The sequence below is a fragment of the Acinonyx jubatus genome, chromosome A1, assembly GCF_027475565.1.
Source record: "Acinonyx jubatus isolate Ajub_Pintada_27869175 chromosome A1, VMU_Ajub_asm_v1.0, whole genome shotgun sequence".
In the NCBI taxonomy this organism is placed as follows: Eukaryota; Metazoa; Chordata; class Mammalia; order Carnivora; family Felidae; genus Acinonyx; species Acinonyx jubatus.
The window spans coordinates 118471105-118498537 of record NC_069380.1 but is presented as its reverse complement, the minus strand read 5'-3'; the positions used below and the strand labels follow the sequence as shown (position 1 = coordinate 118498537).

General features: G+C 39.5%; 1 protein-coding gene and 1 long non-coding RNA gene across 4 annotated transcripts in view; one reads left to right on the top strand and one right to left on the bottom strand.

The window, feature by feature from the left end:
* The window catches only part of KCTD16 (potassium channel tetramerization domain containing 16), a 261110-nt gene that overhangs the window by 181977 nt on the left and 51700 nt on the right, over positions 1-27433 (bottom strand). The window lies entirely within an intron of this gene.
* The window catches only part of LOC128315597 (uncharacterized), a 45632-nt gene continuing 35596 nt past the window's right edge, over positions 17398-27433 (top strand). The window contains exons 1-2 of one of the 3 annotated variants that reach the window (XR_008298524.1): positions 17398-17776; positions 26483-26665. This is a non-coding gene — a long non-coding RNA (uncharacterized LOC128315597). The remainder of the gene's footprint in view (positions 17777-26482; positions 26666-27433) is intronic. The other 2 variants (XR_008298525.1, XR_008298523.1) reach the window with 2 other exon arrangements.

Here is a 27433-nt window from a genome sequence, read left to right as displayed (position 1 = left end):
GGAGAGCCAAGCAAGACAAATAATCTGAAAAAAAGTTCAGCATGTATACAGGCACAAAGGTGAGGGATACTGGCAGGAGTAGAACTGAGATTGCTTGAAAGGAACGACAGTATACAAGAGAAGATTAATAAATTCTGGAGGTCCAATTTACAACAGAGTGAGTATAGTCAACAAAACCATGTTATAAACTTCAAAGCGACTCTAAGACTAGATCTTAATTGTTCTCAACACAAAAAAGAAATGAGAATTATGTGATGTGATAGAGGAGTCAGCTAACACTTCTGTCATAATCACATTGTAAAATGTAAATGTATCAAACCAACACCTCATACTCCTCACTTACACAATGTTATATGTCAATTATATCTCAATAAAAAATAAAATATTTTAAAAGATTAATAGTCCAGATTTTCAAATGTGCAGCAAAAAACAACTTTTTTCTTTTAACAAAAAAAAAAAAGAAGAAGAAAAGAAGAAAAAGAAAAGAATGACCAGGAGATGATGATATTATATACTTAAGGATGCCAACTGAGGAATCATCAAAGAGTATTATGCAGTCCATACTTCTCATTCTGCTCCCTGGGCTCTGAGACCCAATCTTCCCATTTATTTATAAACTTATTACGTATATACTATTTCTTCTAGACCTAACACCTCTCTTCTCTAAAAAGTCTTCACTGCCTAACCCCAGCTCTCAATGTTCCGAATTATTTTAACATCCTCGATCGTTACATCTTGGTAATCCACATTAAAATACGCTGGAATCAACATTGTTGTAAATAAACTGATAAAATTTCTTTATAATCTTTGTGGCTCTATCTGAACAGAAAGATAATTGCTTGGCATGAGGTCAGAGTTCAAGGGAAGCTGCATGCAAAGATGCAGACACTTCAGGAATGACTTCCAGGGACATTAGCTGAAATCGCTGAAGGTGAAAACTACCCTTCCTGACAGGCATTAAAAGAAAATAAAAACAGGACTTCTTTGGAAGCAAATATCTTGGTAATGTTACATACCCAAAAGAGAAAATTTGACATTTGTTTACAAGGCACATCACTGATGGATGCTTAGAAGGAAAGATCTTACTAGTATAAAAGAAAGAAAGATGTTTGAAAAAGAAGGCATTATGGAAAATGCTTCTCCCTGGGCGTTTATTCATCTAGTAATTAAGAGGCATTCAGGCACACTGACTCAATCATAAATCTGTTTAAGAAGAACACCTATGACTGTAAAAGGAAAATTCCAGTACAAAAAATAATCATAATCTAAATAGGTATATTTTAGTGTATATCTCATCCAATTCAGTCCATGTGAAAATTTTCCTGTAAGGAATATTTATGACAGAAGGTTTTATTGTTTGGTTTTATATACTTAATAAATGTTCATGAAAAATTTTTATCTGGATTTTCTTTTTTTTTTTTTTTTTACTTTTGGTAGCTCTGTTAATTTTATAGTGTGAAATGTAATTCTAGAAACAAAAGTTTAAGATATTTTCCCTGTTGGAAGGAGGGATCAGTATTAAAGAGAGCTTCTTGTGTAAACATAATCTGATAACCAGTTAGGTCTTAAAGAAAGGGATTGCCTCTAGCTTACCTGATCCACACTGAAACAGAAGGGGAAAGTATTATTAACCTCAAGTTACAGGTAAAGAGAAGGAGGCTCAGAGGGGCTAAGCGGTTTTTTCCTTTCCTAAGATCATTGGTTGAAGAGCACAATGGAGAAGAGAAAAGCACCAGGATAGAATCCATGGAGGGAATGTGTGCGGCAGTGCCCAATCTCAGACAACATGTACCCCTCTCCTACCAGATACTGCTTCATAGACAGACAGGCAGAGGAAGGGTAACATGAGACCAGTGACAAGCAATCTCTACAGACAGGTAAAAATATTAACGACAGGCACCTCACAGCTTTAAACCTCATCATCTTAAACCCTAGGCAGACAGGCATTTGAGTTGATGCCTGAAATTTCTTTCACAAAATGTAGGAATGTTAGACACCTCGGGTTAAAGTCAGTAGGGTGCAGGTTCTAGCACATCCGGGTCCCACAGGAAGCTGGAGGAAAAGACATGCATTACATGAATATTTTCTTCATCTTCCCCAGCACCCTGATTTACTACCCCTGCTAATTTTTCAAAGGAACCAATAGTAATGCCATGAGCAAAAGGAAAAAAATACCAATGAAATGCCTTTTCAAGGATTCCATTTTTGAGCCTCCCACATAACCAGGATGATCTCTAAAGACTGGATATACTAGTTATTACTGCAGAACTAGAAGAGAAATTATTCTTTGTTTTATTGACCACTTTAAAGACACCCCTTTTCCCTCACCTGGATTCAAGGGTAGCTATCAAATATTCTCGCATCAGAAGCACACCACATACCCACAAACAGCCAGGGGCCCCAACCATTCAACAACACAGCGATGATGCTACCATTGAGGGCACCGCGGCCAGCAGCATCACTGCAGACATTTACATAGTGCTCCCCCAGCTCACCAAGCAACGCCTTCACATCTAGTCCAACAAACTCACAACGACCTGCTGAGCCCTATTTAGTTAATTACTGCTGTTATATCATCTCCATTTGCAAATTTGTAAGCCGAGTTAGGCAAATCAGAGCAACCTGAGACTTTACACCTAGAAACTGGCACAATCAGAAGTGAAACCACTCTTTTCTGTCTCCATACCCAGTATTTTCTCTAGAGCAGGGTTTGTACAAGTCCGATTCAAGAAGCATTTGTAAAGGATCACTAGGGATGGCCCTTGAAAATGTATACCCTGAAGGTGCACCCCAGATTTACTACACCAGAATTTGTAGGGGGGGAAGCTATATTCATTTGCACCTCTGGGGTGAATGTACACAGTCTGAAGTTAAAGAAATGCTGCTGCATATCTTCATATGGTATTACAGTTTGTAAATCAGCATAAAGATTTTTGTTTCAATAGTATCAGACTATGACAGTATAACCTTGGGATTTGGTCAAGGGATTAAAAGCAGAGAATCTGACACCAAACAGCACGAGTTGGAGTCTTGGCCACTTATGAGTTGCTAACATTAGGCAAATCACTCAATCTGTTGCCTTAGTTTTCTCATCTGTAAAATGGAACTGTTTATAAAGTATGCTGGCCATGAGAACATATCCACAGACTCCAACCATGGGGAGCTGTAATCCATTAAGCAACCAAGGACCCTGGCAGCTGCCCCATGAAACGGAAAGCAGCATATGCACCAAGGCCCCCCGCCCTCGCACAGGTCCCTCACTGCCCTCAGCAGAACACAGGAAGGATACTAAGGCAGGTTACTTTCTAGAAGACATGAGACTCCTTTACTGGCTCATTTTGACTCAAGGACTCCCTGCCCACCTTGCCTAACCTTCCTCAGACTAATGTAACTGCAGACACCTCCACCAAACCTACCTCCCCTCTCACACCTGAGGTGAAACTCGCATCACAACCTGACAGACCCGCCAGCCTTCCCAGGCTCCCTCCCATTTTCTCTCACAGGTATCTCGCTAACAAAATGCTCTCCTGTGTTGTCCTGTCTTGGCATCTACTTCTGGGAGGATTTACACTACTACATAAGGATAAAGTGAGGTAAATAATCGAATAATTTTAGAAGCAGACTTGGGACACAATGAGTGCCCAAGAAGGATCTGACATAATATCGCCATGTCTCTCACTATGGCTACCACTACAGCCATCATCCTAATGACCAGGGGAGGTAGATTGTTCCTCACCAACCATGGTAACTAACTCACAGTGTTATCACTAATCCAGTTCTAGGTAACTCAATCTATATAAAAGGACTTTGCAGATATTCTTAAAATTAAGAACAGAAATAGTCATAATTCTCCCTTATAAAACCAAATTTTGGGGTCTGAATTTAAATGGCTAACTCTAAGGTACAATGCACATGGCCATTTGTTATAACATGTTTTCCCACCTGTACCTCCATCCTTACAGACAACGTCTCATTCATCTTCAGAGCCCCACATCTCTCATGATGTCTGGATCATGGTGGGTGTTCATAACTATTTACGAAAGTGAATTGTTAAATTGTGCAACTCAATCAAAGGCTTGCAGTATAAGAAGCAGAAGATTGTATTATTTGTTAAGTGATTTATTTTCCATCACAAATCCTATAGCCCTTTATCATTGGACAAACACTTTTATAGATTAAGTACAACCAAGTCAATTCCCAAAAATGATAGTGGAAATCACAATGGTGACTCTGCTAGAGAATCTATGGGTCAATCCAGGCCTATGACTGTACCTACAACTCACTCAATTTGCAATCCAAATAGAAGTATATTTTTATTTGGGGGAAGGACAAAAGGTATCTTTATTCATACACTGTGATATATATGATGCATGACTATGATCTCAAATAAAGCAGCTGAAAACATAAAGAAATAAAGAGAGATGGGCACCTGGGTGGCTCAGTTGGTTAAGCAGCCGACTTAGGCTCAGGTCATGATTTCATGGTTGGTTGGTTTGAGCCCTGTGTCGGGCTCTGTGCTGACAGCTGCAAGCCTGGAGCCTGCTTCCGATTCTGTGTCTCCCTCTCCTTCTGCCCCTCCCCTGCTCGCACTCTGTCTCTCTCTCTCCCTCAAAAATAAAATTAAAAAAAAGTTTTTTAAATGAAACAAAGAAAGAAAGAGAGCTATCTAAACACATAACAAACATCTCCAAACCTCCAAGTTTCACATCAAACTAGGCCTGGCAATTGGCAATGATTCAAAACAAAATCAAACATGTGACTGCCCAAAACATCAAGTAATGATGCCAGTGATTTAAATCCTTTATCCGATAATTACTATCACCATTAGCAGAAGGCTTAAAGTGGAAAAAGAAATTAGTATGACAGCCATTACTATCATGCTTTCTACTTAGGCCTGTGGTTGAAACACAAAAATTCTGTACATTTAAAAACTGTTCTCTCTACTCCGAATTTTGAAGAAATTCAGGCAAAAATAAGAAATAAGAAAGAATAAGAAATAAGGCAAAAACTTATAAAGGGATTAGTCTTTTAATAAAGGTTTGTGGTCTTGTCAGATCATCAGAACACCAACTACAAAACATTATCATATGAAACTAAAGCCCTATGTTTGCAAAATAGCAATGTGTTGTACAATTTTTGAATTAAAATAGAAATGCTTCTTTCATGATCCAGTAATTTCATACCTGTAGAGTGAAACAGTGCATGGGAACGTGTATATTATGAAAGAGTTTGGGTAGACCCTAGTGAAAAACCATACTACATCCGTGCGGTCTCAGAAAAACAAAAAGCTTGATTCCAGAGTATATTATTTGGGCCATACACATCACCTGAAGGTCCCCTGACTCTACAAAAGCCAGAAATAGGGAAAGGAAAGAACGTTAAGAAAGCTGTGAGTTAACTTTTCATCCTGAGATGCTTTCCAACAGTTAGAGGTGGCTATGCCAGCTATTCTACATGTCAGACTTTGAATAAAACATTAAAGCATTTTTTTGATGGTTATTTTCCTTTTTCTTCCTATCCCAAAGAGGTGTGTGTAAGGACTCATTTTAGGCTCTTGGATTTTCTGAAGTGTTCAACAGTCACCTTGCCGTTTGCAACAGGCCGAGAAATTTGCTCCAATCTCCAATCTCTTCCTCAGTTCTCAGGAAATGTTTCTTTTGTGATACAAGGGCTGCAGGGAAATCACAAACCCCTCCTGGCACAGAACATCTTCACAGCCTCCTACAAACTCGCCTTGGATGGGGAGAGGCACAATCTTTTGTGCAGCAGTTTTACCTGCAAGCTTCTCACCTCCGCATCTCTGTGGGCAGCTGAATGGTGGTGGTGGTGGTTTCAGTGATGTGCTCCTGGGATGGCGTATTTCTGATGATCACTTAAGGGATTCTGTCTGTGACACTGAACCCTGAACCCCCAGTACACCAGTTTGTGGTGAGACACACGGAAGAGGAGAAAGCAGCACCCATAACTTTGGAAATGCCTACTCTCTTCTTCCAGATTCTTTTCTTCAACCAATGTTCTGGTTTTAATTCCCAGTAATTTTTTTTCTCTTAGCTATAAATATGTCAAAATTAAAAAGTGTATCTGATATACTTTTTAACGTGAAAAGCAATCTAACTTGAAACCTGTTCCTTATTTTTTTTTATAAGTAACAAAATATAGCAGGTAGCAATTAGTGGGAAAAAAAAAAAAGGAGACACTGGTCTGTCTTTTGTATATGCCATTCAGTATTACTGAAGAATGGCATTTACTATACATGTCAGTGCTGAAATCATTGACTACAAAAACTCAGTATATTCACTTACTCCCCTGGATTCAAGAGAATTGTTACTGTTAGAGTTTTAGAAAATCAGCCTTTAAAGTTTCCTTCTCACACAAAATAGACTGCAAAGTAGGAAAGGTTTCTTTTCATAGCTTTCCACCCTTCTTTCAACATCGCCAACACGGTGGATAGCTCGTTTTGCCTTTTTAGAATCAATGCCCTCTTCTTATAATCACAGGACCTCAAATTTCCTGGAGGATTTGCTCTTTCCTCACTGGTAGCCTGTGCTCTATCAGTGGCTGAGCCTACTTTCCATTTCCAGACCCAGACCAGGAAAATCAGAATAGTCATTTGTTGAGAAACGGGAACAAAGCCCTGACCAGGCCAATCAGTGCTAACCTTGAACTTTCAATTACAGTTGTGAGAAAGATACTCTATTTCCTGGAGTTACTTTGAGGAAACACTGTAAATCTGAAACTACTAGTGACCTTAACACATCATGGGAAGAATCTGTCCAAGAATGAAGCCAAAAGAAAACTCTACAAGCCAAAAAAATGAGGAAGACATTCCTGGCTGTATAATTTAACTAACGAGATTTAGCCACTTCTGAAATCATATTACCCTTAGATTTGTAAATAAATTTATTTTTTAGCTTAAGCTAAATAGTGCTATGATCACAACCAAAAGAGTACTTACTGATAAAACCCAATACCTATTGATTTATATCCCTCAGGTAATCAAAGTTCTTATTTGTCCTTTGTGGGTTCAGGGACATATATTTTCATGCCCTTCCAAGACATGGTCTCTAGAAAGCCAGTCTCTAGGATTTCTTTTTATTTCTACCAAGGAATTTTAATTCTCCTTTTTGGTTCTGCTATCTCTTGGTTATGATCTATACTAGTGATTATCTATTAAAAGGATTAGAATTAAGGCATAATTGGCTAAAAACAGCTGGGTATTGCATTTGCATTACTCACATATATTAAAATTAGTATGAAACATAAGGGCTTCAAGAAGAATAATAGAACCAGTTGAGAGATATTTTTGACCAAAGTGACAGATAGTGAGAGGGAAGTCTGAGTTGTCCACAGGGAGGATTACAGTGTGATTTCTGAGGTGAAGGTTCCCCCTAACACAGAGTAAGCTCACTCCATACTTTCTTTTCCTGATTACAATGAAGCATACTGAGCAGAATATACATTAAGCAACTACCTGATTACCCTACAAGTAAATAATAGAACTGTGAGCATGACCAATATGGTACAGATATTCCTATCCCCCCCCCCCCCATCTACCAGCTTGAACTCCACAAAACTCTGAATCTCAAGACCATGCAGCAGGTGTAATCAGAAAACACTTCAGGAGGGTTCTCTCCCCTCTCTTCAAGGCCAAAAAACCAGGAAAGGGGCCTCTGTGGGATGGATAGCACTGTGAGGGGAATACTGGTTTAATATTTTTTAGCCTCCTGTGTTATCCCCAGGCAAGCCTAAATCATGAGGCTATACTCCTGTGCAGACTTTTATCTAATCTGAAAGCCATATTTTGCTATGATCAGAGGAAGTGGAAAAGAGGGCTGCTGTGAGCTCAGGAGTCTTTCTTCCTATTCTCTTGCTCCTTTGCCACCAATTGATCATAGTGGGGGCTACATAAAGATAAGATTAAGACTTTGGAACAAGAAAAATTATGAGATCAAGAGGGATGTTACAGAAATTATTTTCAAAGGGCCAATTCATTAATATAAAAATTCTAAGTGTATTTGTACCTAATAACATATTCAAAGTACATATTCAAAGCAAAAATGAGTGTAGCTGAAAGGAGAAACAAAGCCATAATGAAACTTGGGAGACTTGTAAACTCATCTCTCATATCCAAAGATCAAGCAGAAAGAAAACCAACAAGGACACAAAAGTCCTGAACGCTATCAACCAATTTGGCCTAATTGACATAAAACACTCTATTCAATAATGTACAATACATGTTGTTTTCAAGTACACATGGAACATTCAACAGGACAGACCATATGCTGTGTCATAAAAACTAACTTTAACAAAATGTTTAATCTAACTAATGCAAGATATTTTTTCATAACAAAATTGAACCAGGAATCAGTAACAAAAAGATACCTAGTAAATCCCCCAAAATTTGCAAGTTAAACAACACGCTTGTAAATAATCCAGGAGCCAAAGGAAGTTAGAAAATACTCCAATTTGAATGAAAATGAACATACAACACGTCAAAAACAATGGTATGCACCTAAAGCAGTGCTTAAGAGAAAACATACAGCATTTAATGCTTCTATTAGAAACAAAGAATGAGGAAGCTTGGCTGGCTCAGTTGGAAGAGCTAGCAATCTTGGGGTCATGAGTTTGAGCGCTACATTGGGTGTAGAGATTACTAAAAAAAATAAACTTTCTTAAAAAAACAAAGAAATGAAAAACATTCTCATATCAATAATCAAAGTTTCTACCCTAAGAAACTAAGAAAAGAATAACATATGGAACTTAAAGCAAGCAGAAGGAAGTAAATAAAGAAGAAAATGGAAAACAGAAGAAAAATCAATGAAACCAAAAGCAGCTTCTTTGAAAAGATCAACTTAATTTATGGGGAAAAAAGAAAGAAAGAAAAAAAAAACACACCCTCCCTCCAGATTGACAAATTAAAAAGAGGGAAGACACAAATTACCTATATCAGAATATATCACTACAGACTTCAGAGACGTTAAAAGGATTATAGGATAATGGTAAGAAAAACTTTATGGCCATAAATTCAACAACTTAGATGAAGTGCACCAGGTGAAGACACACTACCAAAACTCACTTAAGAAGAAATAGATAGCTGGGGTGCCTGGGTGGCTCAGACGGTTGGGCATCCGGCTTTGGCTCAAGTCATGATGTGTTCGTGGGTTCGAGCCCCGCATCGGGCTCCGTGCTGACAGCTCAGAGCCTGGAGCCTGCTTCAGATTCTGTGTCTCCCTCTCTCTCTGCCCCTACCCCTCTCACGCTCTGTCTCTCTCTCTTTCTCAAAAATAAATGAACATTTTAAAACAATTTTAAAAAGAAGAGCTTTCTTAAACTGAATAAAGACCTCTTTAAAAACATGCAGCAAACATCATAATTAATAAATAAAGAATTAATGCTTTTCCCCTAGAATGGAGGCCAAGGCAAGGATACCCACTATCACCTTTCCTGTTCAATATTAGACTAAAGCCCTAGTCACTGCAATAAGACACACTAAAAGAAATAAAATGCATATGGATTGCAAAAGAAGAAATAAAATTGTCTCTACTCATAGGCACTATCATTGTCAACATGGAAAATTGCAAAGCATCTATCAAAAAGTTCCTAGACCTAATAAATGAGTTCAACATGGCTGCATCATATGAGATCAACACACAAAAATCAATCATATTTCTTTACAGTAAGCAATGAACATTTGAAGATTAAAAAAATGTTTTAAAGCTCCAAAAAATTAAATACTTAGTGATAAAGCTAACAAAATATGTGCTAAATCTGTTGCTGAAAACTTTAAAACACTTATGAAATAAAGAAGAATTGTGAATTAGTGGAAGGATATACTATATGTGCAGAATGGAAGCCTCAATATTTTAGGATTTTAATTTTCCCAATGTTTTAAGATTTTGATTTTCCTCAAATCTCTCCAAATGGATCTAAAGATATAATACAATCCCAATCAAGAGTCTAGTAGGATTTTTTTTTGAAATTTTGAAAAACCGGTTCTATCTATATGAAAAGGTAAAAGAACAAAGTATCCCAACCAATTTTAAAGTTTAAGAACAAAAGTGAGATATCTCACGTGATTCCATAAAACTTATAAAGCTACAGTAAACAGGACAGTAAGTGTGGTATGGATGCAAGGGGAGTCATATGGATCAATGGAACAGAATACAGATTTCAGAAACAGACATACAGAAAACTGAGTTTTGACAACAGACCAAAAGCAAGTCAATGAAGAAAAAGTATAGACTCTAATGAATGGGGATGGACAATTGAACATATAGAAGCCAAAAACAAAGACAAAAAACAAAACACAAAAACCCTGTATTTATACCTCATGTGTTAAATAAAAATTAACTCAAAATGGATCTTACACTTATATAGAAAACAAAGCACTATTAAACTTTTTGATGCCAACAAGGATTTCTTGAAACCCTGAGTTAGGCAAAAAGCTCTTAGATGTGACATCAAATCACAACCCATAAAATAAAACTGATAAATGTGACTTCATCAAAATTGAAAACTTTGCTCTGCAAAAGACAGCAAGTGAAAAGACTAACTACATACTAGGGGGGAAAAATAGCCAAGCCACAAATCACATATTCAACAAAGTACTTACATCTTGAATATATACATATTTTTAATTTTAAAATTCAACAGAAAGGCAATAAATAAACCCATTAAAAACTAGATAAAGCATTTTAACAGGCATTTCCCCCAAGAAGACCTACAAATGACAAGGTCATGAAAACCTGCCTAACATCATTCCTTATTAGGTAAAGGCAAATTAAAACTACAGTGAGATACACTGCAAACATATTAAAATTGCTAAAATCTCAACACGAACAGTAGCAAGTGCTGGCAAAGATGAAAATACCTGAACATCTTGCTCTGGCGGCACTGCAAAATGGTACAGCCACTCTGGTTAAAGTTTGGCAGCTTCTTCTAACATTAAATATGTGCTTACTGTATGACCCAGCAATTCCGCCTCCAGTGGAATTACTCTAGACTGATACAATCTTACGTTCTCACAAAAACTTGCACACACATATTTATAACAGCATTATTTGTAATCACCAGAAATTAGAAACAACCCAAATGCCCTTCGGTGGGTGAATGGATGAAGTAACTGCAATACATCCACACAACAGACTGCAACTCAGAAATAAAAAGGAATGAACTTCTAATGCATTCAAAACATGAAGGAATCTTAAACATATTATTTAAGGGGAAGGAGCCAAATGTAAAAGGTTACTCTATGCTTCATGTATACGAAATCCTTGAAAAAGCACTTCTATTTCAGAGACCACTAGTTGCCAGAGGTTAGGGATGGAGGTCAGATTTGGTTACACAGCGGAAACACAGTTTTTTGGAATGATGGAATTGTTTTGTATCCTGAATGTATTAGCGAATGTGTCAAAATTCATAGAACTATTAAAAATAAAATTTCAAAAATCTGATTTATAATGCTGATGCTACCACTATCTTCCTAAGTGATCTTGGACAAGATATATCACTTCTTTGAGACCCAATTTTCTTTTTTTTTTTTTAATGTTTATTTATTTTTGAGAGAGGGACAGAGCACAAGCAGGCGAGGGGCAGAGAAAGAGGGAGACACAGAATCTGAAGCAGGCTCCAGGCTCTGAGCTGTCAGCACAGAGCCTGACATGGTGCTCGAACTCACAAACCGTGAGGTCATGATCTGAGCCGAAGTCGGATGCTCAACCGATTGAGCCACCCAGGTGCCCCGAGACCCAATTTTCTTAAAAGAATATGAGGGTGTTTGTCTAAGTGCTTTTCCAAGTTTGGCCTTCTGCGACTAAAATTACATCATGCAATATTACTTGGCGATCAAAAAGAATGAAATCTTGACATCTGCAACAACGTGGACGGAACTAGAATGTATTATGCTAAGGGGAATAAGTCAGAGAAAGATACATATCATGATTTCGCTCATATGTAGGATTTAAGAAACAAAGCAGATGAACATAGGGAAGGGAAGGAAAAATAAGATAAAAAATGAGAGGGAGGCAAACCATAAGAGAATCTTAAATACAGAAGAATAAACTGAAGGTTTCTGGAGGGGAGGTAGGTTGGGGGATGGACTAAAGGGGTGATGGACATTAAGGAGGGCACTTGTTGGGATGAGCACTGGGTGTTGTATGTAAGTGATGAATCATTAAATTCTATTCCTGAAACCATTAATACACTATGTTCATTAACCTGTATTTAAATATAATAAATAAATAAATAAAATCATGCAAAAGCTTATCTATTCCCTAACTAAGCTTAACATGTACTCTACAGAAGGAAGTCATTGAGCAGTTTGTTTTTTCCTCCGGCAAGGATTCCCATCAGCTCACTGGAGCACTATCATCATCATTGCCATCATTACCAACTTTGAGCTATCTACACTCTCTGAATTCACCAGATATTTCACTATTTCCAGATTATGAGGCCCACCAAAGAATACAAAGAACTATACAATTGAGAATTATTATTTCTGCTCTATGGCAAACTTTTCAAAGAGAAATGACACACTTAGGGGAAAAACTGATAGGGAGCTTTTGACCCTTGGAGAAGAATAAAGAATCTATGGACACGTAGCAGCAATGAATCAATGATATTAACTCCATCACTCAGAGCTCTGCTTTATGCCCTGTCATCTGCGCTGTGGATAAAACACAGGATATGACTGCCATTATGATGTAATTTCTTGCAATATCGTGATTTTTTTTAATCATGCAGATTATGGAAAAGAGTTTCAACAGGGAACAAAATCTCTCTTTTCAGTAAACCAGAACCTACCAGTCAAAAAAGGAATGTTTCTAGATATATCTGCTGATACAGAAGACTAAGAGAAAGGGGCAAATTCCTTGAAAAATTAGGTTCAGAGTAATTGCATTTCTCAGTATCTACCCTAATATGAGCCAAATGCAAAAATATTCCTTGCAGCATTATTTGTAATACTGAAAAATTACAAGTAATCTAAATGTATACCATTAAGAAACTGGTTAAATAAACTATAATATAATTATATAACACTAAAAGCAAATAAATGAATTAAAGCTATAAACATCAAAACTGACAATCCTCTAAGACACACTGATAGACAAAGATCTTATTTTAGAAAGACTTTTATATATATTTAAATTTTTTAATGTTTATTTATTTTTTGAGAGAGACACAGAGTGCAAGCAGGGGTTGGCGGGGGGGGGGGGGGCTGCGGCAGAGAGAGAAAGGGAGACATAGACTCTGAAGCAGGCTCCAGGCTCTGAGCTGTCAGCACAGAGCCCAATGCAGGGCTTGAACTAACAAACCACAAGATCATGACCTAAGCCAAAGTCAGACACTTAACCTGACTGAGCCACTCAGGTACCCCTAGAATGACTTTTACACGACAGTTTAACAATAGTGCTACATATCATCTGTAGATATATATGTAAGCATTTTGAAGAGTACATATTAAGTTCACAACAGGAGTTAACTCCCAGAACAAGGACAGGGTACTGGGTTTAAGAAAAAGAACCTTTAAGGGAAAATGTATTCATGTGTATTTGTGTAACTAAAAATTACTTTTAAACAGAGGATCCAATAAAGAGTACCAAAGAGACCTATTGAGCCAGGATATTTTCCCAGGACTACTTAAAAAAGTCCGAAGGACACATCACCTGGAAAAACAATGTCAAGGGGCGCCTGGGTGACTCAGTCGGTTAAGTGTCCAACTTCGGCTCAGGTCATGATCTCACAGTCCGTGGGTTTGAGCCCCACGTCAGGCTCTGTGCTGACAGCTCAGAGCCTGGAGCCTGTTTCAGATTCTGTGTCTCCCTCTTTCTCTGACCCTCCCCTGTCCATGCTTTCTCTCTCTCTCTGTCTTAAAAATAAACAAATATTAAAAAAAATTAAAAAAAGAAAAACAATGTCAGAAGACAGAGTGCTCAGCCTTGCCAAGAAAGGCTTTCCTCCTAGCCCAGCCTATATGAGAATAGCAACCTGGGAGCCACATTTTAAGGACTAGGAGTCTATTCTCCATTATTCTGAAGAAACCACATCATCCTGAAATAATCTCTACCATTAAATTTTCAAGTCGTTTTGAACAGATCATTATTTAATTTCACTCTCATCATCATCCTTACGCACAGCCCACATTCTTTACCATCCAGTGGCCCCAAACCACAGAATGACACATATTTATTTTTAAATTTAGAGTGAATTAAAACTAATTCTGTTTTAAGAGTCCCATGACACCCCCCTGGAATAATTAGAGGGACCCTGCAGTGTCACAAAAGGAGAATTGGAAAAGCACTGGCTTGTATCGTTGCTATAGGGACCTGCCTCCCAGAACAATCCACTTCTAGGAAGAGCAGAAGAAAGGGAAGAAATCTCAGACAAGCTGTAAATAGACCCTGGCAGAGTTGCAAAGTAAATAATACCAGTGGGTTAGGAGCTTTGCCTGCCCCTGTCCAGACAACACGACACAAGAGGAGGAAAAAATCTGTATTGTATTAGGTTGCCATGAGCCTACTCGGCTCAGATCCATTTTGCAGAATTAAATGCAAGAGGAGAAGCAACTGAGAGGTGGGAATGTTCTCCTCTGGAAGTGTCCCTTCGGTGGGTCACCTACTGACTGTGTGATTACAATACAGGAGGCCTAGAGTACTGCTTTCCTCTATGCTGTTAAGAGCACCAGCCCCTCCATGGAGGTGTATTCTGTTCCCAATTTTAATTTTAGCATCTACACTTCAGCAATTTGCATTTAAATGTGTTGTCGGAGAACTTCCAGAAATCTTTAATAGGAAGACCGATTTGCATTTTAATATGCTGTTAAAGAATTTCAAAATATCTTTTTTTCAGTGTGATACACAATACCAGAGGAATGGCCACCGTTAAAGAAATTATAATTCTGGATACAATTTAAACAGAGCAAGCTTTCAGGAGCACCACAGCTTTGCTGGACTTTGTTAAAAGTTCCTTGTAAAAAAGAAAGTCCAAAAGAAAAAGAGAAACCTTCTGATTCTAGAGGCCTTAAAGGTAAGGTGGACACTTTCGGTACAGAAATCAAAGCAGAAGTGAGTTGGGGGAGGTTAGTTATAAGAAAGGAAGATCATCTGAAGGAGGAAACAGGAAGGCAGAATTTTCTTCGCTGTCTCTTGGAGGTGCCCCGCACCACCGTTTCGACTCTGCTGAAGTTTGAAGGCTGAATTCAGAGACAGGTGAGTCCCAGCAACACATAAAGCTTGTTTCTGCCCACTCTTCCCATTTAATATTTTTACAAGAGTAACCAGGACACTTCAGTTTTTGTGGATTCTGGAGAAAACCTGATTAGGCTATGACCTCATGTCCAGAGTAATAAAAAATATTATGTATCTCATTCCCTCTGCCTCCTCATCCTCAGTGACTCTGAGTTACTATGCATTAGCACAGCATCTCAAGCTTTCTTGGATCTATCCTATACCTACTTTTCCAACTATTGATTACCCCATTCACAGTAAGCTTTAATCTAGCCAAACTACCTTGTTCTTACATACCTAGGTTCACTGAAGACTTCCAGCCACCAATGCCACACACTGAGCTGCACTGAAAGGAAGAGCAGAAGAAGAGAGAGGAGGAGGGAAAGAGAGGAAAAGGGAAGGAGAAGAAGAAAAAGAAAAGAAAGAAGAAGAGAAAAAGTTCAGAAATTCTAGCTCTTCAAAATCTTAACCTTTTCCTTAAAATTCCCATGTGGCTTAAAATAACTAATTGCCTCCTTTAATTTTAATAAATTACCTTAACAAGCCTGAAGATAAGTTTTGCAAGTGGTGCTTTTGCAGTATTGTTAAAAAAAAAAGACAACAGGGCCAAAATAGAGTCATTTATGTTAAGCCCCACACCACCAAACCAAAGCGTAATTTAATTATAGTTCCTGCTCTCCCAGAAGAGGAATCTTAAACCAATCAGGAATCCCCTCATCAGCAGCACCTGGGGGGCTCAGTCCCCTGAGCATCTGACTCTTGGTATCCGATAGGATCATGATCTCATGGATCGTGGGTTCAAGCCCTGCATGGGTCTCCATGCTGGCAGTGCGGAGCCTGCTTGGGACTCCCCTCTGTCTCTGTCCCTCCCCTGCTCCATGTTCTCTCTCTCTCTCAAATTAAATAAATAAACAAAAGAAGAAGAATTTCCTGATCAGCACTAGTTATTTATTCTGCCAGATAGACCCCTCCATCCCCTAAAGGAAGGTAACCTTCCAACAACTAACCTGCCTTTTTGTCTAGTCGTGTAACCTCTTCGTTCCTGCTCCCCTCTGGCTGTAAATGTCTTTCATTCTGTACAGCTCCTCGGAGCTCCTTTTGATCTGCTAGATTGGATGTTGCTGGATCCGAATCCATTTTTGCCCACATAACGTCTTGAAATTGTAATATGCCTCATGTTTATGTTTTCACAGTCCTGGTGATGGAAGAGGGAACCAGGAGCAACCAGACCCAGGTAGGTACCTGCTGCTCCCCTAGAGGTTCAGCAACCAAACCTGGGTACCTGCTGAGCCCCCTGAGCTGGAGCAACAAGACCCAGGTAGGTACCTGCTGAGCCCCTTGAGCTCCAGCAACCAGACCCAGGTAGGAACTTGCTGAGCCCCTTGACCTCCAGCAACCAGACCTGGGTACCTGCTGAGCCCCCTCAGCTCGAGCAATCAGACCCAGGTAGGTACCTGCTGAGCCCCTTGAGCTTGAGCAAACAGACCCAGGTACCTGCTGAGCCCCCTGAGCTCAAGCAACCAGACCCAGGTAAGAATCTGCTAAGCCCCCTGAGCTGCAGTAACCAGACCCAGGTACCTGCTGAGCCCCTAGCTTGAGCAACCAGACCCAGGTAGGAACTTGCTAGGCCCCTTGAGCTCAAGCAACCAGACCAGGGCACCTGCTGAGCCCCTTGAGCTCCAGCAACCAGACCCAGGTACCTGCTACTCCCTTTGAGCTGGAGCAACCAGACCCAGGTACCTGCTGAGCCCCCTGAGCTCGAGCAACCAGACCCAGGTACCTGCTGAGCCCCTAGCTTGAGCAACCAGACCCAGGTAGGAACTTGCTAGGCCCTTGAGCTCAAGCAATCAGACCAGGGTACCTGCTGAGCCCCTTGAGCTCCTGCAACCAGACCCTGGTACCTGCTGAGCCCCCTGAGCTCCAGCAACAGGATCCTTGAGCTCGCTGCTTCTCGCTGCCTCAGGACGTGGTCGGGACGCCCCTGTGAGATCCCAGCAGCTTTTACGTGAGAAGCTCTCAAGCGTTCCTGGAACATTTCTTCTTCCTGACTGGACCCCCAAGCCGGCTGGAGTCGGACTGGGTCTGACTTCGAAACCAGGCCGAGTCCCACGGCAGACTTAGTCTGACTTCAAAACCGGAAGAAGTTCGGGAACGGACTGGTTCCGGCTTAGAAACCGGACCGGGTCCGACTGTGAAGAGGGACTGAGTTCGGGTTGTTCGGCGTCCGCTGTAAAAACCGCCCGGTTGCGGGGCCGGGGCGGGCGGCGGGCGGCGAGCCCTTCCGCTGGAAGGCTGCACGAGCAGCTGAAGCTCCGCAAAGACCCTCTCGCGTTACCGTGGCGTCGCGGGAGCTCTTCTGTCCGGGAGCGGCTCGTGCACCTGCGCGGTGCCCTCCAGACAAAGGCGTCCCAGCCGAGCCCTCGCCGTGAGGGAAAGGGGATATTGGTCCTCCTCTGACGTGTCTGGTGACCAGGATGAGAACGCTGGGGCATCGTGCTCTCTCGGAGGCCGGCAGGGGCATTCTGGGAAAACTGGCCGAGGCCACCTAAAGGGTAAGCGTTTGTACCAAAGTGGGCGCTCCTATCTCTATCTGTGGTGCCTGGTCGATAGAGGAAGGTAAAATGTCCTTGCCTCTTCCTTTCCAAATTCAGATTGGCAAGAAAAAAAACAAACAAACACAACAAAAACAAAAACATTTGTAACAATTAGGTCTTTGAATTGTGACTCGTGAATTTGCTCTCAGGTACCATTAGTTGTTGGTCCTTTCCCAGGGACAGCTACTCCCTTCTTGTTTGTCTCATTTTGTGTCCTACCAACTTAGGTTGACAATCGTCAGATTGGGGTCCTCCAAAATATGGCTGGGCAGAAATGTAGGTTGCCCTGCTTTCTTTCTTAGGGTCCCACCAACTCCTGCTGGTTCTTAGGGGGACTTGTCTGTTTTGGTTATCTTTGAGAGTGACTCTGGATCTTGGGAGGATAGTCTCTTTCATACTGTTCTCCTTGTAACAGGACACAATTGGAAACATTGGTTATGTTGCCAAGGCCTTCGCTGGAATGTCATATTTGAGAACGTATATTGACTCAGATAGGGCCACAGCTTTAAGGAACTAAGGTTTACTTTATGGAGCTAATAAAGCCCCTTGGAAAGACCTTGCTTACAACGGTTCCCAGCTGCCTTACCAGGAAAGTAAAAAAGGTGACGTCGTGGCAGGCCCAGGAAACAAGATATCTGTGGAACCTCAAAAAGGGAAGAATTCACCGAAATCTATAGGTATTACAGGCAAAGTCTGATGACACATCTGATGGCAAGGCCTGGGCTTGATTTCCTACCCTCAAAAGGCTTTAAGAGTTCAATCTGAGATTTCTTATAAAGGAATTCTTGTTGGACTTAGGTAAATAATACCACGCCAAGTTTAATGCAAACAAATTAGCTTTACTGTGATTATCTTTGGTAAAATGAGGTTGATTATAGAGAGAGAAATTATCTTTGGACCTTTATCTGTATTTAAATTCTAATCCTGCTAATTGTCTCTAAGGTTTGTTCCATACCTGTAAAGTGAATTGGATGCTGAATTCCTCTAGTTTCCTCAAATATCTGGTTATGACTTTTCAAAAACTAATGTTTCCAAATTCTCTCCCACCCTTCTGGTTTGGAATTATGAAGAACAAAGACCGCCCTTGAATGTCCTTGTAAGGGATGATACCAGGTTCTTCTCACTACCCAAATAGCAGCCAAACTTCAGGGACTTGAACTTTAGGTTCATATATCCCAATTAAAGAGGGTTTTTTCAGACTCTTGGAACTGTACACCAGCTGGAAATCTAAAATTAAAATTGACTAGGGAGGTTTCTCCCCAGAAGCAGACGGCATCTTGAGGTGGGCAGCTTTCCCAAGATCACGGATCAAAATGTTCATCCCCAGTATGAAACCTTTATTCTTCTGCCTTTTTGCGCCTTGCTTTTCTTCTTTGTTAATGCATGGGAAGACATTGTTCCTTAATTCTTGCACTTATCCCCGAATCTGCTGGCAAAGCAGTAGCTGCCCAACAAAATCCCTAGACTCTCTGACCAAACTTGTTCTCATAATAGTATAAGTCTTTAATTATATTTTAGCTGAGGAAGAAGGTGTTTATGCTATGGCAAATACCACCTGCACTTGGATTAACATCTCTGGGGAAGTTGGGACCCAGCTACGTGAGATCAATGAATAAGCCAGTTGGCTTAAGAAAGTGATGCCTTCTATGGGAACTTCCTTTACTTATTTGATTCTCATTGGTTTGGGTCTTGGAGACCAAGCCTCCAAAGTGCATTCCAAACATTGGAAGTTATCCTGCTTATAATAATCATAAGTCTTCTTGGTGCACTAAATTCTCTCAAAATGCATGTTCACAGCCAACCTCCCACAAACAAAAGATCTCCTGATGAATAGAATGTTGGAAAAGGAACAAAGATAATGACCAACTAAAAGAATCTGAACTTACAAATGAGGAAAGGAAAAAAGGAGAGAAAGAGACAAATTAAGACCCAGATGTGTAACTATAGAGAACAAACTGATGATTACTAGAGGGGAGGTGGATGGGGGGGATAGGTTAAATAGGTGATGGAGATTAAGGAGTGTACTTGTCATGATGAGCACTGGGTGATGTGTGGAATTGTTGAATCACTGTATTGGACACCTGAAACTAAAATAACACTGTGTGTTCACCATATTAGAATTAAAATTAAAAACTTACTAAAAACATGTGAATCTGAAGTTGTGACCTGTGAATATCACACAGAGATTCAGCAAAAACTGTGAGAACCCCAGAGTTAGCTGAGAGTGGCACTCATGCCTTAAATTTTAAAGACCTCTCTCAGGTAGGCAGAGAGTCCAGTAAAATGAGGGGAATTGTTGAAAACGAGGCAACAGGTCTGCCCAAAATGGAGCTGCCTATGCTAAGCTTAATACCACCAAAGCAAGACCTAATTACAATTTTGGCTTTCTGTGAAACGGAATATTCACTTAAAAAAGAATCATCCTGTCAGTACTAGTTAAGTAATCTGCCTGATAGGCCTCTGCTGTCCCCTAAAGGAAGGTAACCTTGCAATTACCATCCTGTTCTAGTATAGTATAACTATACTTGTATATATATACAAGTATATATATATATATATATAGTTATATACTTGTATATACTAGTATAACTTCCTTGTTCCTGCTCCCTTCTGCTTATAAAAGTCTTTCATTGTGTGCAACTCCTTGGAGCTCCTCTCTATCTGCCAGATTACATGCTGCCTGATTCAAATTGATTTTTGTTCAAATCAACTTTTAAAAATTTTAATAGGCCTCAGTTTATCTTTTAACAATTCAAAGAGATTATCTGTTGAGAAGCAGAAAAAGTAAAAGCTTAAAGTCTTTGCAGCTCAAATTGATCACTATAGATTTGTCACTGGAGGAAAAGAATGGCAGCTAATTTGATAGACTGCCTCTTTGTTTTGCCTCCTCTTTGTTTTGCCCCGTCCACTGGTCATGTGCATCCTTCTGTGGGAATCTTATATGGAAAATCTAGGGTACAAAAGGACAGCACTGATCCATTAAATTTAACCTGGTGATGGAAAGCAGAATGAAAAACAGAAAAGCCGATATGTCCACAGTTTCGGGGTGGAAACTCCAGGAAACATGTGTGCACTTATTTAATTAACATTTGCTATATGTCAGGAGGAAGAGCTTCACCCAGAAAGTGTGTTGAGACAAAATGACTCAGAGCAGCTACATTTACAAAGTGCATCCTCTGCTCTAGCCCTGCCCTGAGTGCCTTCCATTTATTAACTTGCTTAATCCTTACAGAAACTTTCTTAGGTAGGAATAATTATTATCTACAGTTAATAGGCAGGGAAGCTGAGACACAGAGAGTTAAAGAGGGCGGTCAGGGTCACACAGTTCACATGTGGTGTAGCTTAGCTACAAACTAGGTCATCTGACCCAGATCACACACTTTTACCACTAAATCAATCCTATCCATCTTCTCTAAAGAGTCACCATCTTTGGCAAATAACTTACAATCTCTCCTGGGCGATGATGGAGTTTCATGAATCATTCACATATTCTTGCCTATTTCACCTTGTGACCAGAGAAATAGATTTTACTATTAGTTCATGCAAGGGATGTATGTCCAGAAATGCAAACCAGTGGATTAAAACACTATGAGGGGAATTCATGCTTAATAAGGAGCAGGTGGACTAAAATACCTTCGTCATAGGACAGGGAACATAAGTCAGCAAAGAGGTTAAATAAAGAATTGATTTAACGACTTCTTCCTGAAGACGAGCACAGTGTCCAACTGCTGGCTGGTAAAGAAAAACAACAAATAGAAACCTTGAATGCTCGGCTGGCTTCATGTACTTATGCACATTCCCTGTTAAGCGTGACACTGAAGCCGAAATTTTACACACTAGGTGGGCAATTATAACAAACTCATTTGCGTGTTACAGATTTTTTTTTCCAAGAAGGAAAAAAGGATAAAGGTATCCAGTCAAAGCCTTGATGTTTTTCGATTAAGAATTTTTTTAAGCCCATGAGATTCTCAGGCTTTTGAGACAATTGTGCAGTTCTTGATAAAACATTACCCAAGTGAATTATTTATAAAACTGCAGGGAACTGCAAACTCTGGTGAACAAATATTTTTGATGTTCTCGTCTCCTGGAGGGCTATTTTGCACTGCCCTCTGCTCCCTTCTGCAGGGATCCTGGGCTCTCTCTGGCCATGGCTGCCCAGTCACCTCAAAAGGTGGCCCAGCTGCTGAAGAGACGCAATGGGTAGGAAGGATGTATCAAGTCAAGATGCCCCTGACTTGATACTTGATATGAAGTCTGAGCCCTTTAGGAATCCCCAGCTGCCAGGTTGCTGAAGAGAGATTAGGCAGCAACAAAAGATTGAAAAAAATTGACTGACACACATATACATATTACTCATACATACACATATGCTGTTTTTTTTTCTTAACAGAGCCTAAAAGTTTTAATAACTGTCACTTACGAAAGGTTCTTCCCAGCCCTTCAGAGGCAAGCCAATGGGAAAATCCCAGAAACAAACATGGATTCTTTTTTTTTTTTTGGATAATGTTACTAGATAACCCAAAAGAAATTGAATCTGCACCATTGGAGTTTTCATTTTTATGTATGACACCCTTTTTGAGGTCATATAACACTTTCCATTCTGTAGGAGAAAAAAAAACGGAAGCATTGGCATCAGACATATTTAGCTTTGAATCCTAATCCCTTCACTGTATGAACTTGGCATATTAACATTTCTGAGCCTGTTTCCTCAATGAGACAACGCAGATAATAATCCACTACAGGTTTAGCTGTTACTAGAACTGGAGTAAATAAACAGTAAATAATAGCATCTATTACATCTTGGGTATTTAAACTTTTTTTTTTAAGCCCACCTGTTTATTTTGAGAGAGAGTGTGTATGTGTGTGTATGAGCAGGGGAGGGGCAGAGATAGAAGAGAGAGAATCCCCAACAGGCTCCTCGCTGTCAGCACAGAGCCCAACGCAGGGCTTGAACTTACAAACCAGGAGATCATGACCTGAGCCAAAATCAAGAGTTGGATGCATCACCCACCAAGCCACCCAGACATCCACATCTTGGGTAAATCTAAATACATCTTGGGTATTTAGAAATAGCTGCTATTATAATGATGGCTCATTCATTCAACAACACTGAAGGGTCCTTTAGGAACCGAGCACTGTTTCAGGCACAGAAGATAAAGCAAACCTCATGGATTTCTAGCCTTTCTGGAGACTATAGTCTTGAGAATTGTTAGTATTTGAGTGGAGCCAGGTGGAATGAACCACTGGAGTTTATTTCAAGGTGATGGGTTGTCCTCTTAGCTCCATCACATTTCCTGACAAAGTACTATAACAAGATCCTATAATGTAAACCTCTCTCACCTTAGAACATCAAAATCAAGTAATGGAGTTGTCTTTTGTCTCAGTAGAGAAATGCTTAGTGAGGGAGAGGAAAATGAAACTTTCATTGGAACACCACGTCCCAATATTGGTGTGGAGTGGTTATTATTGTTGCTGGTTGCTTGGGATTAAGGTAATAATATTACATCATGTTAATGTTCTGCTTTGGGGAAAAAAATTGTAAATAGACATTTCCAATACGAGTACCATGTGTATGAGTGGTTAATTATTTTCCTACACCTGTTGGCTTGGTATGGCAGTAGGGCCAAAGCCATTTCCTTTCACTGAAAATTAAAATACAGCTCAATCTGGCATGTTTTTATCCTTCCATTAGTAGGAAGGTAAGTTTGCAAAGAACTGTAAAGTGTATGTCTCTGGCAAGTAAGAAAAGCCAGGGTTTAAGTGCATGATTTCCAAAAGGAACCTTCACTCATCTCATTATAATTGAAATTGTATGAAATTTTATTTATTAAAGGTATGTGTTAAATTGCTTGACAAGTATTGTGCTTAATATTATATGTATATAAATTTTGAGTAAATTAAACTTTTAAGTACACAGGGGAAGGTTTGATACTTAAAGTCATTCTATTGTTAATTGTTTTTAATAAACAAAACCATAACCCTTTCATTTCTTTTATGTAAATTCAGATTTACATACATATTAACATTTTGAGATTCAAAATCATCTCATCAATTTCCAAAAAGTACAACAAAAAAAAGCAAGCAAGAAAGAAAACAACTCACATCTTAAATGTGTTTGTCCCTATAGTATACTGTTCTGAGTTCTTTATCTTTATGCCATTATGTATTTTTTATTTTATGCCATTATGCATTTTTTAATTTTTATGCCATTATATATTTTCTGGGACCTATATTCCAAAAATAAACATGCCTAATCCTTATAATGAGAAAAATATTGTAAAAATAAATAAAAATAGAAATATACATGGCATATTTATTTTCCTAAATTACATTAATTCATATTAATTTCATATGACTATTTTTCAGTAAATGTGCACCTTAAAAGTAGGCTCAGAAACAAGGCTAGGAATCATTGGTCTAATCTAGTTTCCCAAATGTTAAGTCATTTTACATCAGTTCCATGTTTTTTGCCAAAATTTGTGTATGACCTTTATCGTATGTATTTAAATCTTGTACTTTTTACTTCCAAAGATTCACGGAAGAATGAAATTTTATATTCTCATCCTATCTGGAAAATGATCATTATTTTCCATAAAGAAAAGGAAACCACAAAACGAATATAATTAACAAAATAACATTAAATTCCAAACAAATACCATTTCCTGTTCAAAAGCTCTGATCCTGAGGCTTATTCACTTTTCATTAAAAAAGTGAGATTAGCAGGGACTTGAGGGAGTTAAAGATAATCTGCACAAAACTGAGAGATCACCTATGTAATAATTAGAAAAGCTAAAGCAGAATTGAGCATGGAATTACATTATGAAAGTGGAAATTTATGTCATTTAATCTTGATGCGCTTGCCACCTACAAACGCTTCCTATACTATTATGTCTCCTGTGAGACCCGTTTGAGAACCGTTGGTCTAAACCAGCCAGGGCAAGTGGAGTACTAGCACCTCAGAAAAGACCTCTAGAATTGTAGAGTTAACACTTTTTTTTTTAATTTTTAAAAATTTATTTATTTTGAGAGAGAGAGCTCGAGCAGGGAATAGGCACAAAGGGACAGAGCGTGTGGGCGAGTAATGGCTGGGCAGAGAGAGGGAGGGAAAGAGAGAATCCCAAGCAGGCTCTGAGCTTAGGACTCCATCTCACAAACTGTGGGATCATGACCTGAGCCCAAATCAGGAATCAGGTGCTTAACCGACTGAGCCACCCAGGCACCCCCTAGAGTTCACACTTTCACCCATAAGTCATTGCAGTGGTTATAAAAGTTACCATAGATCCCAGTTCAACAGGTCCAGTCCAACCTTACACTTTCATCCAGCATAATCATTCATCACATCACTTTTCCCTCAAATGTGTTCCAATCTGGGATAATCCATTATATTCTCACCACACTGTTCACTCTCCTGCCCGTCCTTTTTGGAGCACCTGGACCTGGCTCTGTGATTATGACTGGAAATACGAAGGTGAGTAAGATTAATTCCCAGCCCTCAAAGAGCTCACAAACAGAAGATCAGGGTAAGGTAACATTTAATGACAATACAAGTGATAAAGGTCATGCATAGGTCTGTGTCTTGTGCTGTAAGGGTCACAGGGAGGGAGAGCAGATGAGACAAAAGAACACTGCAGGTTCCTCAGTGAAAAGGGCAAGAAGACCAGCTAATCCATAGTGTAAGAACTGGTGAATCAGCTCCACAGAAGCAGCTAGGTCTGTCCCTTGTAAAATAATGTTCTACTTTGCATCCATGAGCATTTGGGGAACTTGGTGCAGTAAGGATTAAAGGGGGAAGAACAGTTTCCTACGCATATTTCCTCAATAGTTATAAGGTATGAGAAAGCCTGGCCTGTCTGGTGAATCTTTACAAGATTCACATTACATGTGTAGAGACAGATAAAAATATTTCAGTGGAGGGAAACCTGGGTGGCCCAGTTGATTGAGCGTCCCACTCTTGGTTTTGGTTCAGGTCATGACCCCAGGGTCATGGGATTGAGTTCCCCATTGGTGTGGAGCCTGCTTTGGATTCTTTCTCTCTCTCTCCCTCTGCCCCTTTCCCTGGCTTGCACTCTACCGCTAACATAAAATTTAAATTTTTTTTAATGAAAACATAGATCATGTTACTAATCTGCTTCAAACCCATCATGGGTTGATCACTGTTGTTGGAATACAATCCATACTCTTTCCCATGGCCCACACACTCTGCCCTTCCTCCAAAGCCACATTTCCTGCTGTTCACTCCAGTGCTCTAAGCTTTGGTCATCTTCCAATGGTCCAATCTTCCTATGGGTCCATCCCCCATAGAGGGAAAGCAAAAAGAGTTTTGATTAGAGGGGGGCCTTCCCTGGTCCACCCACACCTACTCAGTTCACCCAGCTCCTCATGTTTATCATCTTTCCAGCACTTGACCAAGATGTATCTGTTTCTTGCTTATTGTTCGTCTTTCCCATGAAGGGAGGAAATTGTATTGTTCCCTGTGTCCAGGATAGTGAGAGGCAACAAAATAAGTGATTAACAAACATTTGTTGACTGGATCAATAGAAGAGTTTGGGAGGGAAAAAAAAAAAAAATATATATATATATATATATATATATCGTCAAGTACTTATTTAATCAAAATAATTCATAAAAATCTTTAAAAAATAGTCATATTCTCTCCTCACTTAGCTTTGGGAATAGATAAGAAAGAGAATGGCTGACCTCTGGATTTCCAGGTTTGTGAGAGCCTCGTGAGGTTGAGAAAAGACCAAGTGATTGGAGCCTCACTGTAAAGATAAAGGAAGATTATTCAACCCTCCAGTGGTACTTGCCAAGAGATACAGAAGTCTGGATCTGCAATGAGGCTGCAAGGTATTTTTACACTTTGAATATCCATTTCCAGATTACACAAAGGATTTCTCAAGTGACCTTGAGTAAGCCATTTTGGTAAATTTCTGTGTTACTTAAATGAACCATCTCTATGGAGAGAAGTGATGAGGCTTGTTAATTTACATTTGTAAAGACACTTTGAAATCTCTGGATGAAATAACTTCTGTAGAGAGGCACAGAGAGTGAGGTAATATGCTGGGTCAAACTCTACCCTTTTGTAGAAGCAGACAGGAGTAGGAAGACTTCAGGACACTTAAGGGGAGCCTCTGGCACATTATTTTTCAAATTAATCTTCTAAGAAAACACTCTCCTGTCAGTACATTGAGTGTTTTAATCACTTGTATAAGTTATTACTCTAGCAATCATTTCTTTTAACGTTTTTCTCCTTAAGTCCCAACTCTGTATAAAGGGAATATTTAGAGGGATTTGCCTGTGAGGTTTTCCCTCTACAACACTTACTTTAGTTTGTTAATTTTTACCCTACATCAGTGGCATTCAGTTCCTAAGCATGACAGTCTCTGCTGCTGAGCTGATTGGGACCCAAATGAGGTCATTTCATCAATTCTAGACAGATGTTTACAAGTTACAGTCAGAGATTAGAATAAGCTCAGGAAGGAGAAAAGAGAATTTCAAAGAAAGCTGCCAGTCTATGAGTTAATTATATCCATTTATAAGAACGGTATTAATAGTTACTTAAGAAATAATTCCAATAGAATAGAACATTTTCCCAGGATAATGATCTCTTTCAGC